The 16,108-nt window shown below is 36.6% G+C and overlaps 1 protein-coding gene and 1 pseudogene across 5 annotated transcripts in view; one reads left to right on the top strand and one right to left on the bottom strand.

Moving 5' to 3' along the window:
• PRORP (protein only RNase P catalytic subunit) overlaps positions 1-16,108 on the bottom strand; it is a 158,024-nt gene that overhangs the window by 106,357 nt on the left and 35,559 nt on the right. The window lies entirely within an intron of this gene.
• Positions 13,661-16,108, top strand: part of LOC119471680 — a 17,091-nt pseudogene continuing 14,643 nt past the window's right edge.

Below are 16,108 nucleotides of genomic sequence, written 5' to 3'. Positions count from 1 at the left end.
GCAGAAGAAACAGTCAATGAACATGAAAGAGCAACAAAAAATTATACAATTTGATGAAAACAAAAGGATGAATTGGGTCTCAGTAACCTGTGGTACAATATCAAACAGATCAACATGTGTAATTACAGTCTAGAAGGAAAGGATAGAAAGGACAGAGTAGTAAAAAGTATTTGAACGGCCAAAACATCCCCAAATTTCGTGAAATATATAACTTATCCAAGAAGCAGAGCAAACTCAAAGCAGAATAAACACAAAGAAAACCACAAGTAAAACTATAACTAGGCATATCTAGTAAAACAGATGAAAATCAAAAATAGAAGAATCTAAAAGCAGTCAGAAAAAAAGGATACATTACATAAAAAGGAAAAATGATACAAATGACAGTTCTCATCAGACACCATGGGGCCAGAGGACATCTTTAAAAGGATGACAGACAACAACAACAAAAACTGCTTTCAATCCAGAATTATATATCTAGTAAAAATATCCTTCAAAAATTGAGGCAAAAAAATTAAGGTGAAATAAAGACATATTCAGGTAAATGAAAATAGAGAACTCATCACCAGCTAGCCTGCAACACAAGAAATGCTGAAGCTGGCCAGTGCCATGGCTCATGCCTCTAATCCCAGCATTTTGAGAGGCCCAGGTAGGAGGATCACTTCAGGTCAGAAATTCAAGACCAGCCTTGGCAACATAGCAAGATAATGTCTCTAAAAAAAAGGAAGAAAGAAAGACAGCCAGGAGCAGTGGCTCACGCCTATAATCCCAGAACGTTGCGAACTGAGGCAGGAGGATCATCTGAGGTTGGGTATTCAAGACCAGCCTGGCCAACATGGAGAAACCCTGTCTCTACTAAAACCACAAAATTAGCCGGGCACGGTGGTGTATGCCTGTAATCCCAGCTTCTTGGGAGGATGAGGCAGAAGAATCATTTGAACCCAAGAGGCAGAGGTTGTGGTGAGCTGAGATCACACCACCACACTCTAGCATAGACAACAAGAGTGAAACTCTGTCTCATAAATAAATAAATGTCAGGGCCGGGCGCGGTGGCTCAAGCCTGTAATCCCAGCACTTTGGGAGGCTGAGGCGGGTGGATCACAAGGTCAAGAGATCGAGACCATCCTGGTCAACACGGTGAAACCCCGTCTCTACTAAAAATACAAAAAATTAGCTGGGCATGGTGGCGCGTGCCTGTAATCCCAGCTACTCAGGAGGCTGAGGCAGGAGAATTGCCTGAACCCAGGAGGCGGAGGTTGCGGTGAGCCGAGATCGCGCCATTGCACTCCAGCCTGGGTAACAACAGCGAAACTCCGTCTCAAAAAATAAAATAAAAAAAAAAAAAAAAAAAAAAAAAAAAAAAAAAAAAAAAAAAAAAAAAACCGTCTCAAAAAAAAAAATAAAATAAAATAAAATAAATAAATAAATAAATAAATGTCATATAACTACTTAAAACAAAAATTATCATAGCACTACATTATGGGGCTTAAAACATATACAGATATAACATATGTTTTAAGCTATTACAAAACAATAGCACAAAGACTAGGAAGTGGTAAATAGAATTCTACTGCTATAATGTTCTTATATCTCATGTGATATGGTTCAATATAAACTCTAAGTAGACTGAATTAAGTTAAGGATTTAGATTGTAAAGCCAAATCATACATTTAGAAAATAACGGAGATCTGTAGGCCAGAGTTAATAAAAATTTTAAAAAGTTAAAAAAATAATGTAAAAAGGTATAGATAAAAGCGAATAGAAGAATTAAATGAAAAATTAAAATAAATTGGATTAACCCAAAAGGAGATATGAAAGGAGAAACAGAAGAACAAAAACAGATGGGATAAACAGAAGACAAATAGCAAAATAAAATGTTTAAATCCACACTTATAAAAAATGCTATGTATAATCAATGTACTTATCTTTAATATAGAATAAGTGGGAGGTGAAAAGTAGGGGAAAATATACATCAGTAAGCTTAAGAAACTTGGAATGATGACACTAATGTTAGACAAAATAGACTTGAAGAAAAGGAGTACTATAAAAAATAATAAAAGGGACATTTCATAATGATAACAGAATCAATATATCAAAGTCATATCATAAATAAGAATAGAGCTCTAAGATGTGGATGAAGCAAAAGCTGACAGAACAAAGGAGGAATAGGTAAATCTACAATTATAGATGGAGATTTCAACACCCTTCTCTGCAATCAATTATGATTGAATTGTTCAAACAATTATGATTGAACAAGTAGATAAAAATCAGTGAGGACTTAGACGACAAATCCATACTATATCTCAGGATACTATGTCCAGCAATAGCAGACTACATATTCCTTTTCAAGTGCACATTGAACATGTACCAAGACAGACCACAAGCTAGGCCACTGATATGGTTTGGCTTTGTGTCCCCACCCAAATCTCACCTTGAATTGTAATCCCCCGGTGTTGAAGGAGCAACCTGGTAAAAAGGGATTAGACCATGGGGGCAGGAAATATATAGCTTTAAACACTTATATAAAAAGAAGAAGGGTTATAAAACACTGACCTAAGTTTTCAACTTAAAAGGTTAGAAAAGGAAGAACAAATTAAACTTCAAAGAAATTAGAACAACAATAAGCAGAAATCAGAGAAATAGAAAAAGCTAGTAAGGCAAAATTTGAAAAAAATTAATGAATCTCAGTCCCTATTTCACAGCACACACAAAAGTTATTTCTAACTAGATCATAAACCTAAAAGCCAAAACTATGAAAATTCTAGAAGAAAACAGGAGAATTCTTAGCAACAACAGAATAGGCAAAAATTTCTTGGGCAATACATAAAGTCACCACTAATATTCATATGGGAGGCCCTTGATATAATGCCCTTGAGAAGGTTACAACATAATTTTTGTAACATTCTTGCCAAAAATGCCAACCTGATCTTATCATAAGGAAATATTGGACAAGCCCAAATTGAGAGACATATTATAAAAGAATAGGCCTATGCTTTACTACTTTTTTTTTAAGTTGAGGTCCAAGAAAGACAAAGAAAACTGAGATAAAAAGAGACCCAAGAAACATGACAACTAAATCCAATGTGTGGTCATAGTTTGGATCCATAGGAAGGCAAAGCTTGTTGTAAAGGACATTATTGGGACAAGTGACAAAACCTGAGTATCAACTCTCGATCAGATAATCTTATTATATCAATGTTGCAAAGATGAAGTACTCCCTTTGGTCTAATAACTACTATAAAATACTCAACATCATTAGTCTTTAGGAAACTGCACTTAGAACCATAGCAAGATATCATTATATACCCACTAGAATGGCTGAAATTAAAAAGATTGACTCATAACAAGTGTGAGGAGCAACTGGAATTTCCAAACATTGCTGGCAGGAATGAAGGATGGTACAACCATTTTGGAAAATAATTCAGCAATTTCTTATAAAGTTAAGCATATATTTATCATATAACTGAGCAATCCCATTTATGAGTATTCACAGAAGAAATACTTAAAACACACATCCGGCTGGGCGCGGTAGCTTCTCCTGTAATCCCAGCACTTTGGGAGGCCAAGGCGGGCAGATCACCTGAGGTTGGGAGTTCAAGATCATCCTGGCCAACATGGTGAAACCCCGTCTTAAAAACAAATAAATAATAAATAAAAAACACACATCCACACAAAGACTTACATGTGAACGTTAACAGTGGCTTGATTCCTAATTGCCAAAAACTGAAAACAACTAAGTGTCTATTAACTAATGAATGAATGGGGAAAAAATGTGGTGTTAAAGCCAGTTGCTTTAATACTCCCTTTCTTCTTATCCTTAGAAAATATTATCTGGTGTCTGCTGTACATGGATATAGTTAACATGTGAAGATCACTGCTTTTTATGTAAAGTTTTGAGTATGCATTATTGTATTCCTCTTATGTCTTCTTAGTTGCTAGGGTAGGACATTAAGTGAGAAAGGTCTTTTTGAATTTGGTATTAAAGCAACTGGCGTTAGTCACAGTAGATGTGGAAAAACAGGGGAATATCGGCTATTTTGGTTGGAAGCACTGCTCTTAACATCAGAACAACAATAAAAAATGCATCTCTGTATCTAATTACTTTGTATGCATTCTTTAAACCATAGAAGCCAAATAGATCCTAAATAAGAACATTAACATCATTGTCTTAATGTAGCTTGGGGAAAATGAAGCCACATGGCTAAAAAGTATCATTGTAACCTAACAACTAATATGGAGGCTATTTTAAATTGGCAACAGTACTGTAAACTAAAGAGAGGAGAAGTTTGGGAGAGTTCTCCTAACCAAATGTCCAAGGGTAATCAATGGTATTTTATTGAGACAAACTATCTTAGCACATTTCTTCAGCTTTTGAGACACAAAGAGTAGAGGTGACTCAAAGTAAAGCAGAAAAAATACTTTAATTCAATTTTAGGAACAAGGGCTGTATTAAACAGAAAAAACAGTGATGGTCTCCTTATCACATGTCAAACATCTCTCAAGCAAGTTTCCTTTACCACTTAATCCAGGTGGTCCTTAGCTGTTTTCTTCTATCTTAATTAAATAAATAACCTTCAAGGCAGGAGAGTTAGGAGAATACAGCATCTCTGAACACTTTATCATCTAAAGAGAAGTGGTATGAGCAGATAAAGGTACTGAAAGTATGACAAGACAAGTACATCCCACCAAGGAATAGTCTTTCAGATGCTATTCAGAGGAGAACTATAAACCATATCTGGCTTGATAAGCCAGAGTGGAAAAATGCCCATCTCCATGCAGCTTACCTTCACTAGATAAACTGGATTAATATTCTGATGAGTCTAGATCCAAAAAGTGGAAACTGCCAGTATCCGAAGGGACAATGAAGGGGTTAAGTACACTCTGCCCATCTGCCTAATGGTATATGCTGAGCATTCATGGATCTCTTTTCATTCAAGGATAATTCAATAGGGTGAAAAAGTCCACCATAGGCCAATGAAAAATACAGCAACATATGTTAGGAGCTTTGCCTTAAAAATTCAGAAAAGAGCATGTTCTGAAACTCAAATACAAGTGAGAAGGCCTCTGCCTGGATCCCTCAAAGAAGAGGACAAACTCAGTTGCATCTATGAAGAAACACCAATAAGCTTTTAGGAGAGAACAGCAAGAGATGCAAAGAGATCTGGCAAAAAAAAAAAAACAACCCAAAATGCAACAGCAGAATTTATGCTTTGAAAGCAGTAAAGATTAGAACATGGATTTCGTGAAATGCAGCACAAATTTTAAGAAATCCTACTTCCGTGCAGAAGAAAAGAAGAAAAAGAATGTTGAGAGAAAGAACATAATAGATACGAGGAACAGAGAAGAGAGATCCAACTTTTAAGCCTCAAAAGGGTGTTCCCAAGGAATAAATCAACACACAAAAAAAGAATAATCATTTTTTAAAAAATAAAACTTCCCCAAGATTAAAAATACCTATGTTTTTGGCCAGGTACAGTGGCTCACACCTGTAATCCCAGGACTTTGGGAGGAGTTCAAGACCAGCCTGGCCAACCATGGTGAAACCTTGTCTCTACAAAAAATACAAAAATTAACAGGGTATGGTAGCGTGCGCCTGTAATCCCAGGTACTCAGGAGGCTGAGACAGGAGAATTGCTTGAACTTGCTTGAACCCGGGAGGTAGAGGTTGCAGTGAGCCAAGATCATGCCACTTCACTCCAGTCTGGGCAACAAAGCAAGACTTTACCTCAAAAACAAAAAATAAAAAACAAAAAAAACCTTAAATTTTAAAGGACACATGACATGAGATTCAGGGAAACAATGAAAAAAATCACCTAATCATCTCCCCACAAAATTTTTAATTGTGACAATAAAGAAAAAAATCCTACATACTTCCAAGCCAAATAAATAATACCATAAACTTATATAGTGCTTTCCATATGCCATGTAGATCACAAAGTCATTAAGAAACAAAAATTCTAAGTGCTTTACATATACTAATTCTCTTATTGCTCTAACAATGACATGAGGTATTCCCACTTAACAGATTAGGAGAATAAAGCACAGAGAAGTTAAGCAAATCATCTAACTAGTAAATGGTGGACTTGGGGTTCAAAATCCAGAAGTTCATTCTCTTGTTGTACTATCCCTCAGAGTAACAAAAGTCAAGCTGGACCCCCGCCATTCAGGAGGCTGAGGCAGGAAGATTGCCAGAGCCCAGGAGTTTCAGATCAGCCTGGGCAACATAGTTAAGACCCCATCTCAAAAATAAGAAATTCAAGCTAGAAAGCCAAGCCCAAAAGCCAGAAGACAACAAAATAACTATGTTTAAGGATCATGGAGTAATTTACACATGGGGCCTAAACCTCTTGGTACATGCACTGTAACAGTATTTCCTTTTTCCTATACAGTACATTTTAATAGTGTGGCCTGTATTCTTAAGCAAGGCATGCCAATCAAGACTACCGCCCCTCCCTGCAAGGTACCTGCAATCAATGGGAGACAAACTTTGCAAATGTCCTCCATGAGTTTTTTGGCTGAGAAATCTCCTACTTTCTTTGATGTGGTATCCCTAATTTATTTAAGGAGACACATCATTCCCACTCTCCTACTCCCTCCCCAAAAGAGGCTAATAAGGACTAATGGAATTTCACCTGGATATACCTAATGAAGTACTTTCCTTTTTTCCTTATTTTTATTTATTTTGGAATTCAACTTTTATTTTAGATACAGGGGGAACATGTGCAGGTTTGTTACATGGGGATACTGTACCCAGGTAGTGAACTTAGTACCCAATAGGTAGCTTTTCAACCCATACCCCATCCCCTCTAGCAGTCTGCAGCATCTGTTGTTCCCATGTTTACGTCCATATATGCTCAATGTTTGGCTCCCATTTATAAGTAAGAACATGCAGTATTTGCTTTTCTCTTCCTTCATTAATTTGCTTAGGATTATGGCCTCCAGCTCCATCCATATTGCTGCAAAGGACATGACTTTGTTTTTTTTATGGTTGCATAGTATTCCATGGTGTATAGTGCCACATTTTCTTTATCCAATCCACCACTGATTGGCACTAGGCTGATTCCATGTCTTTGCTATTTTTAGTAGTAAAACAATGTACATACAAGAGGATGTGTCTTTTTGGTATAATCATCTATTTCCCTTTGGGTATATATCCAGCAGTGGGATTGCTGGATTAAATGGTAGCTCTGTTTTAACTTATTTGAGAAATTTCCAAGCTGCTTTCCACAGTGGCTGAACTAATTTAGATTACCATCAACAGTGTATAAGCATTACCTTTTCTCTGCAGCCTCTTACTGGTACAAAAACAGACATATAGACCAATGGAACAGAAGAGAAAACTCAGAAATAAAGCTGCACATTCATACACACCTGCTTTTTGACAAGGCCAACAAAAACAACCAATGGGTAAAGGACTTCTAATTTAATAAATGGTGCTGGGATAACTGGCAGGTTATATGTAGCAGAATGAAACTGGACCCTTACCTTTCACCACATGTCAAAATTAACTCAAGATGGATTAAAGATTTAAATGTAAGCCTTCAAACTATGCAAATCCTAGAAGAAAATCTAGAAACTACCCTTCTCGACATCAGCCTTGGCAAAGAATTTTTGGTTAAGTCCTCAAAAGCAATTGCAACAAAAACAAAAATTGACAAAAGAGACCTAATTAATTAATTAAAGATCTTCTGTATAGCAAGATAAACTGTTAACAAAGTAAATGGACAACTTACAGAACAGGAGAAAATATTTACAAACTGCATCCAACAAAGGTCTAATACCCAGAATGTATAAGAAACTTAATTTAACAAGCAAAAAACAACCTCATTAAAAAACAGACAAAAGACATGAACAGACACTTCTCAAAAGAAGCCATACGAGTAGCTAATAAACATATGAAAAAATGCTCAATATCACTAATTATCAGAGAAATGCAAATTAAAACCACAATGAGATGCCATCTCACACTAGTCAGAATGGCTATGATTAAAACATCAAATAATAAGGTGTTTTTTAACTGCAGGTCACATCCCCTTACTACATCATGAGATCAATTTAATATGGTTGCAACCAGCATTTTGGGGGAAATAAAAAGAACTAAAATAGAGCACAACAAATATAGCAAGAGTACATAATTTTGTATGTGTAAAAACTTTTTTCATTTATTTTATTTATTTTTTTTTTAATTTTTTTAAATTTTATTTATTTATTTATTTTTTTGAGACGGAGTTTCACTCATGCTACCCAGGCTGGAGTGCAATGGCGCGATCTCGGCTCACCGCAACCTCCGCCTCCTGGGTTCAGGCAATTCTTCTGCCTCAGCCTCCTGAGTAGCTGGGATTACAGGCACGCGCCACCATGCCCAGCTAATTTTTTGTATTTTTAGTAGAGACGGGGTTTCACCATGTTGACCAGGATGGTCTTGATCTCTTGACCTCGTGATCCACCCGCCTCGGCCTCCCAAAGTGCTGGGATTACAGGCTTGAGCCACCGCACCCGGCAACTTTTTTCATTTATAAATGTGTTTATTACATAAAATGTATGTTGTACCTGTGTTGTGTTCAAAAGCATTTAAAAGCCACTGGTAATAGGACTGTGTCACATATATAAAACATGATTTGGCCCCAGGGAACATTACTAATACATTTTATCATAGGCCTATAATATTTACTTCTGGTAAGTCTATTAAAGAAAGTGCCAGAACCCAAGCTATAAAGAGTAGCTCTAATAGATATTGCATATATCATAAAACTACAATAATCAAAATAGTGTCATACTGTTAGGTATCCAGATTAGTGAATCAGAACAGTAAGTCCAAAAAGAGACCTAAATATTTATATGAAGAATTTGGTATATGCTAAAAGTAGCATCCTGCTTTATCCCTAGTAGGGTAAAATATGGGTTGTTAAACAAATGATGTTGACACAACTGGCTAATTAGCTGGGGGGTAAATTAAGTTGGAGCTTACCTCATATGAGAAAAAATTCTAAATGGATCAAAAATTTACAGAAAAACAACAAAAGTATAGGGAGCAAAAGGAAGTTTTTTGTTTCTGTTTGTTGACTTTTCTTTTCTTTTTTTTTTTGAGACAGAGACTGGTTCTGTTGCCCAGGCTGGAGTGCAATGGCACGATCTCGGCTCACGGCAACCTCCACCTCCCATCTTCAAGCGATTCTCCTGTCTCAGCCTCCTAAGTAGCTGGGATTACAGGCTCATGCCACAACGCCCGGCTAATTTTTGTATTTTTTAGTAGAGACAGGGTTTCACCACGTTGGTCATGCTGGTGACCATGCCGTGTTTGTTGGTTTTTCAATAATTTTGCAGGCCAGGCGTGGTGGCTCATGCCTGTAAGCCTGGCCAAGATGGTGAGGCTTTTAGTCTCTACTAAAAATACAAAAATTAGCCAGGCATGGTAGCTGGCACCTGTAATCCCAGCTACTCAGGAGGCTGAGGCAGAGAACTGCTTGAACCTGGGAGGCGGAGGTTGCAGTGAGCTGAGATTTGCACCACTGCACGCCAGCCTAGGTGACAGAGTGAGACTCTTTCAAAAGAAATAAAATAAGTAAATAAAATTAAATAAATAAATAAAAATTTAAAAATAAACTTGCAAAGGAAAAGGTCTTTCTAGATATGAAATAAAAATAAAAAAATTACCTTGCAAAGGAAAAGGTCTTTCTAGATATGAAATAAAAATAAAAAAATAACCTTGCAAGGGAAAAGGTCTTTCTAGATATGAAACCTAGAAGCCACAAAAGGAAATTCTGATAAATTCAAATATTTTAAAATATACATGGAGAAAAAAAAACTTGAGTAATGCCTCAAAAATTGTAATTCAAATCACAGATAATTTTTCAAATAAAGAGCTCCTAAAATAAATAAGAAAACAATCAACAACTCAAAAAATGGGCAAGACAGGAGCAAACAGTTTACAGATAATAAACAGAAGTGACTCTTAAACTTATGAAAACATGCTCCACCACACTCCAAGAAAATTGTAAATTAATCCTATACTGCAATTTTATTTTTTACTTCATATAGGCAAAGATCAAAATGTTTGATAACACACTGAATCTTAAAGGTGTGGAGAAAGAATTCTAATATTTTGCTGATCAGAGTACATACTGATAAAATTTCCACGAAGGCCAATTGAAATTAGTATGTCTCCACTATGCTAGCAATTCAATTTGTGGGAATCTATCTTACATCTATATTAGAATATGTGAGAAATTACAAATGTGTAAGGTGATTCACTGTGGTAGTTTTATAATAGTAAAAGATTTGAAACAACATAAATACTAAAAGAAGACTCAATGAATAATTAAAGTATGGTCATTCCATACAGCTAGAAAGAAGAAAAAAGAGAAGAGGAAGAGGAGAAAGAGAAAGGAGAAGGAAAATAATCCATTTTTTAATCTTGAAATATAAAATGATAGCCCACTATCAACTACATGAAGGACTGAAAACGTTTCCCTAAAAAATTCTCAATCATCTAGAATCATGAGCTAAAGATGCACGTTCCCTAGCAGTTAGGTATTATTTCCAAGTATTAATATATTATTCTGTAAATTCCAGATAGGACAGAAGTTACTTACAAGTATAAAGTTATTTCTTCAATCTTGTCTGAGCTTTGGAGAAATAGATCTAACTCAGGTAAAGATGGTTTAGAAATTAAATTTCTAGATAGAATCAGCTATATTATTTTTATTCCCACTCTCCTTCATTTTCATACCATATTCTGACAGATTTATAGGGAATAGCTAAAAGAAAGGGCAAAGGGCAATATATTTTTAATTACGAAATCTTACTCCCAAATTAGAAAGAAACAAAACAGGCCAAAAAATAAAATATTAAAAAAAGGCAATAATACAGCCTGAATCCTACAAACCCCAAAATGCTATTAACTACTTAAAAAAAAAATTCTGCTTTCTTTCAAGGAGTTTGTCCATGCTTACACACCCTGGAAATCCCCTCTGCTTCACAAGTAACCCAAAACCTGCTCTAATGCGCCAACACAGTGCCTAACTTCCCTTCTTCCTCGGAAAGAAATGTGTAGAAAATTTAAGCCCCCTCACTGGTCAAGTCACTTCACTTTTCTAAGCCTTATGTTCCTCAGGAATAAAGTGGGGCTATTAACACATACTCCAAAAATAATAATAATAAAAATAAAAAATAAACATACTTCGAAGGGCTATTATTCTGACTCAATAAAATTAAACGATATGAGTATAAAAAGTCTATACTATAAAAGCTCCTATATGTGCTTTAGGTAAATAATAATACCACAAGTTTTACCAATAGTTTGTCGACATTTATAAATCTTTGGATTTTAACATTAAATACCAGAAAAATAACTTTTCCTGATTCCTGTTCCTGACTGAGAAATGGGCTCCTATCTTCACATGGCAGTAGAGTAGATGAATCCCTATAAGAACCCATAACCTAACTGCTTCCACATTGAGAAAAATATATCTACATTTCAGTTGTTCCCAGATATTCTGATTCAAGGGCCAAAAAGACCATTTAGATTGTCTCTTTCAAAGGGCACTAGACTGAGGTAAGAACCATCCCTTTGTAGTATGCATGTATGCATGGTTCATAAATCAAGTTTCTCGGCTGAGGCTTGCCTGTAGTGCATCCTTAAGGATTGCTTTATGCTTTACAATGTGCATAGGTCTTCTGATTATCCTTAAAACAGTCCTGTGAGAAAACTGAGATGTAGACAGAGAGACTAAATTAATGACAACAAAAAAATACAGAATCTTCACTTCTAATTCCCAGTTTACTAATGACTTCATTGAGTTGAATGTGCTATTTCCTTTCTTTATAAAGCAGAAACAATTTATCAGTTGTTTGCAAAAGCCATCAAGTTTTCAATGTTCCTACAGAAATGAAGCAGAATTTACTACCACCTATACTCAATTCTATTGCTAATTTTTTTAAAAAAGAAAATGGTGGCTGGGCACGGTGGCTCATACCTGTAATCCCAACACTTTGGGAGGCCGAGGGGTGGGGGTGGGGGGAGGGGGCAGATCACAAGGTCAGGAGTTCGAGACCAGCCTGACCAACATGGTGAAGCCCCACCTGTACTAAAAATATAATAATTAGCTGGGCATAGTGGCAGGCACCTGTAATCCCAGCTACTTGGGAGGCTGAGACAGGAGAATCGCTTGAACCCAGGAGATGGACATTGCAGTGAGCTGATACCGTGCCATTGCACTCCAGCCAGGGTGACAGAGCAAGACTCCATTTAAAAAAAAAAAAAAAAAATAGTTTGGGTTATTTTTGTCCTCTTTTGGTGAAAACAAAAGAGAAGCAGCGAAGAGAATGAAGAAAGGAAAAATTTTAAATCCTGAAATTTCTAGTGCATAAATTCAACAGTAAATCTGACTAATGTTAAATATGTAGACAGTAAATCTTTGTGCACTGCAATAGTAAGAGAGTAGCCTGTGAAAATCATCCAAGTGGAAAGCAGAAAGGAAATGGGATGTGATTTTACTTTGAAAGAAAACCAAAAGGTGAAACAGTCAAACAGTAAATAGGACAGGCAAGAAAACTAAGGTAGAAATCTTGGGGATATCCTGGGAACATTCATTAGCTCAGATGACGTGTCTTGTACAACTCATCAGTGGTTTTTTCTCCACTAACTTATACAAATGTCTGAGTAACTCAACAGTAATGTACAACTGGAAGATGAGTCATTCCACCAGTAATCAATGAGATTAAGGGAAATTCTATTTTCCCGTGAACTTTGGCACGGTTTGAATCTGTTTCATTATTCCTGCTAGCAATCACTACAAATCCAGGTTTGCACACCTTTTCTTCTGCCATAGTTAAGCAAATAAGAGTAAGCTAAGTGTTAGGTAATTTCCCATCCTCAAAAAATATACATCAGTCTCACAAGGAAGTAGAATTACTGGTACAGTTAAACAGCATGTGTTACTGAGTCCAAAGATTTGGGTTAGAATCCTGGCTTCATCACTTAACCTGTGAGGTTCTGGCAAGTTACCACACTTTTCTGAGCCTCAGTGTCCTCATTTGTCAAGTAGAGAAAATACGTATTCCCTCAAAGTTGCTGTAAAGATTAACTGATATAACTAAATGGTAGCTATGACAATAAATGTAAGCACTGAATTATTTAATGTATAAAAAACAATATTTACTACCCACCTACTGGATGCTAACTAAGCTTTGTGGAAAATATGAAAAAAGGTATCCAGGCCCTCAGAGTTTCTAATCTGGTCGAAATAACAAAAGATACTGATGTGAAAAACTAAACACTAAAACAGGAACACATAGTATAGGATCAATAGCCAGATGTGAGCCAGGGTTAATAAATGCTGCAAGTTCAAAGGAAGAAAAATGCAGACTACAGAGGTGAAAAAATGAAAGAGGCTGAGATAGCCATGAAGGAAAAACAGGATTTGGAGGTAGGAGTATATTTTAGATGAGGGAAAAAGACGACGAAGAAAACACAAAGTAGTCTAGAGCCTCTAATTAGCTGGCACTGGCCAAAGCAGGTAACTGTAGAGGAGCATGGTAAGCGATCAGGCCTGAAAAGTAGGCTGCGGCCAAACTGGAGGAATTACTTTCAGGGCAGGAATGGGAAACTGCTGAAGGTTTTGAGGCAGGGGAGTAATATGATTACATTGGTGTTTTGAAAAGAATGACCTGGAGTGTGAGATCTACTGCTGCTGAGGAGAGGGGTGTCAACAGCAGCACCATGGTTGCTCTGTGGATTTCTTCTGTTGGAATCTGGACCACTGGAATGATGGAAATGTGTGGGATTTGCCTATCTCCCAAATCAAGTATCCAGAGAATCAGTGAAGAGAAGGTTTGAATTCACACTGATGTTAGTGGAAAATCTGGGAAAGTCAACATTAATCAACTTATGATTCCTCATATATTTGCATTCTCCAGAGTATCCAGGTCTTTCTCATAGAATTATTACTAAAAAGAATGTGCATGAGGAACAATCCAAAGTTTTAATCAAAGAAGGTAGTGTTCAGTTGCTGCTGACAACAGTTGATACCCTAGGATTTGGAGATGCAATAGATAATAGTAAATGCTGGCAGCTTGCTATCGACTACATTGATAGAAAATTTGTGGACTACCTAAATGCAGAATCATGAGTAAACAGATGTCAGATGCCTGATAACAGGGTGCAGGGATGTTTATACTTCATTGCTCCTTCAGGACATGGACTTAAACCACTAATAACTTTAAAACAGATAATGAAAAAAATCTAAGAACGTAAAATATATAAATTTCCAGAAACAGACGAAGACGACAAATGCTTGTTAAAAAGATGAAGGACCATTTACCTCTTGCTTAGGTAGGTAGTAATACTGTATCACTGAACTTAATGGCAAAAGGGTTAGGGGAAGGCAGTATCCTTGGGGTGTTGCTGAAGTTGAAAATGGTGAACACCGTAATTTTACAATTCCAAGAAATATGTTGATAACACATGCATATTTGAAAGACGTTACTAATAATGCCCACTATGAAAGCAGAAAACTGACAATTGTGACTTATAATGGAGTTGATAACAAATAAGGGCCAAGAATCTTCTTGCACAAATGGAAGAAGAAAGAAGGGAGCATGTAGCTTAAATGAAGAAGATGGAGCTGCAGATGGAGCAGGTGTTTGAGATGAAGGTCAAAAAAAAGAAGTTCAAAAACTGAAGGACTCTGAAGCTAAGTTCCAATGGCTGTGCCATAAGCAAATGAAAAAGAAGCATAATACAGCTGGGCACGGTGGTTCGTGCCTGCAATCCCAGCACTTTGGGAGGCCGAGGTGGGCAGAGCACCTGAGATCAGGAGTTCGAGATCAGCCTGGCCAACCTACCAAAAACCTGTCTCTACTAAAAATACAAAAATTAGCCAGGCATGGTGGCAGGCACCTGTAATCTCAGCTACTTAGGACGCTGAGGCAGGAGAATTGCTTGAACCTGGGAGACAGAGGTTGCAGTGAGCCAAGACTGCACCATTGCACTCCAGCCTGGGCAACGAGAGTGAAACTCTGGTTCAAAAAGAAAAAAAAAAAGAAAGTAATAGCTTTAAGTGTCTCTCCTATATTTTCTTTTCCTTTTTTTTTTTTTTTTTAAATTAAAAACAGCTATCTTCAGTTTAAAGCAAGATAATCATGTTCTGGTGATTTGACTGCTCACAGGATATTCCAAAATAAAAGGACTCTAGAAGGTTTTCATTGAGGGATAAATTGTCACAATATGATGCAAATTATGCTTCTTTATGATAATTATAATACAAAGGTTCCCTTCAATGCAGCACATACAATAATGTAATTTAGCCTAACACAGCTGACCCTATTTTTTGACACTTTGTTTAAAAATATGCATGGGAAAAAAAATTGATGGGCTTACAGTGGACCTAGAGCTTTTTTATAACAACCTTTTATTTGTTTGTTTTGGAGTCTTTAAATAATACTATTCTTATTTAGTGCCCTCTTTAGCTAGAATCTCATTACTGCTTCATTTTAATAAAAGCATTTAATTTAGATATTTTCCACATATTAGCCTGCTAAAATAGAATATAGCTTCTTTCATATGGTAGAAACCAACAAGAAAACTTTCCTTTAACTCCCTTTTTGCACTTTATGGTAAGTAGCAGGGGAAAAAAATGCATTTAAAGTTCATTTCTAGGCAAAACTGTAAAGCTAATGACCAATCTGTTTCTACCTGTATGCAGTCTGTTTATTTTATTAGAAATGGGAATCATGGCCTCTTTAAGAGAAAAAAGTCATCATTCTTCGTTTAGCTGTATTAATATATTTCATTTCTGTACTTTTTGTTTGTATTGTAAAAAGTTCACATAACAGGCAGGGTGCAGTGGCTCATGCCTGTAATCCCAGCACTTTGGGAGGCCAAGGCTGGCAGATCACCTGAGGTAAAGAGTTTGAGACCAGCCTGACCAATATGATGAAACCCTGTCTCCACTAAAAATACAAAAATTAGCCGGGCGTGGTGGCATGCACCTGTAATCCCAGGGGAGGAGTGAGACAGGAGAATTGCTCGAACCCGGGAGGTGGAGGGTGTATCGAGCTGAGATCACGCCATTACACTCCAGCCTGGGCAACAAGAGCAAAACTCTGTCTC

Source organism: Cebus imitator, unplaced genomic scaffold (assembly GCF_001604975.1).
Source record: "Cebus imitator isolate Cc_AM_T3 unplaced genomic scaffold, Cebus_imitator-1.0 Scaffold69, whole genome shotgun sequence".
Lineage (NCBI taxonomy): Eukaryota > Metazoa > Chordata > Mammalia > Primates > Cebidae > Cebus > Cebus imitator.
This window is presented reverse-complemented; position numbering and strand designations above follow the sequence as displayed.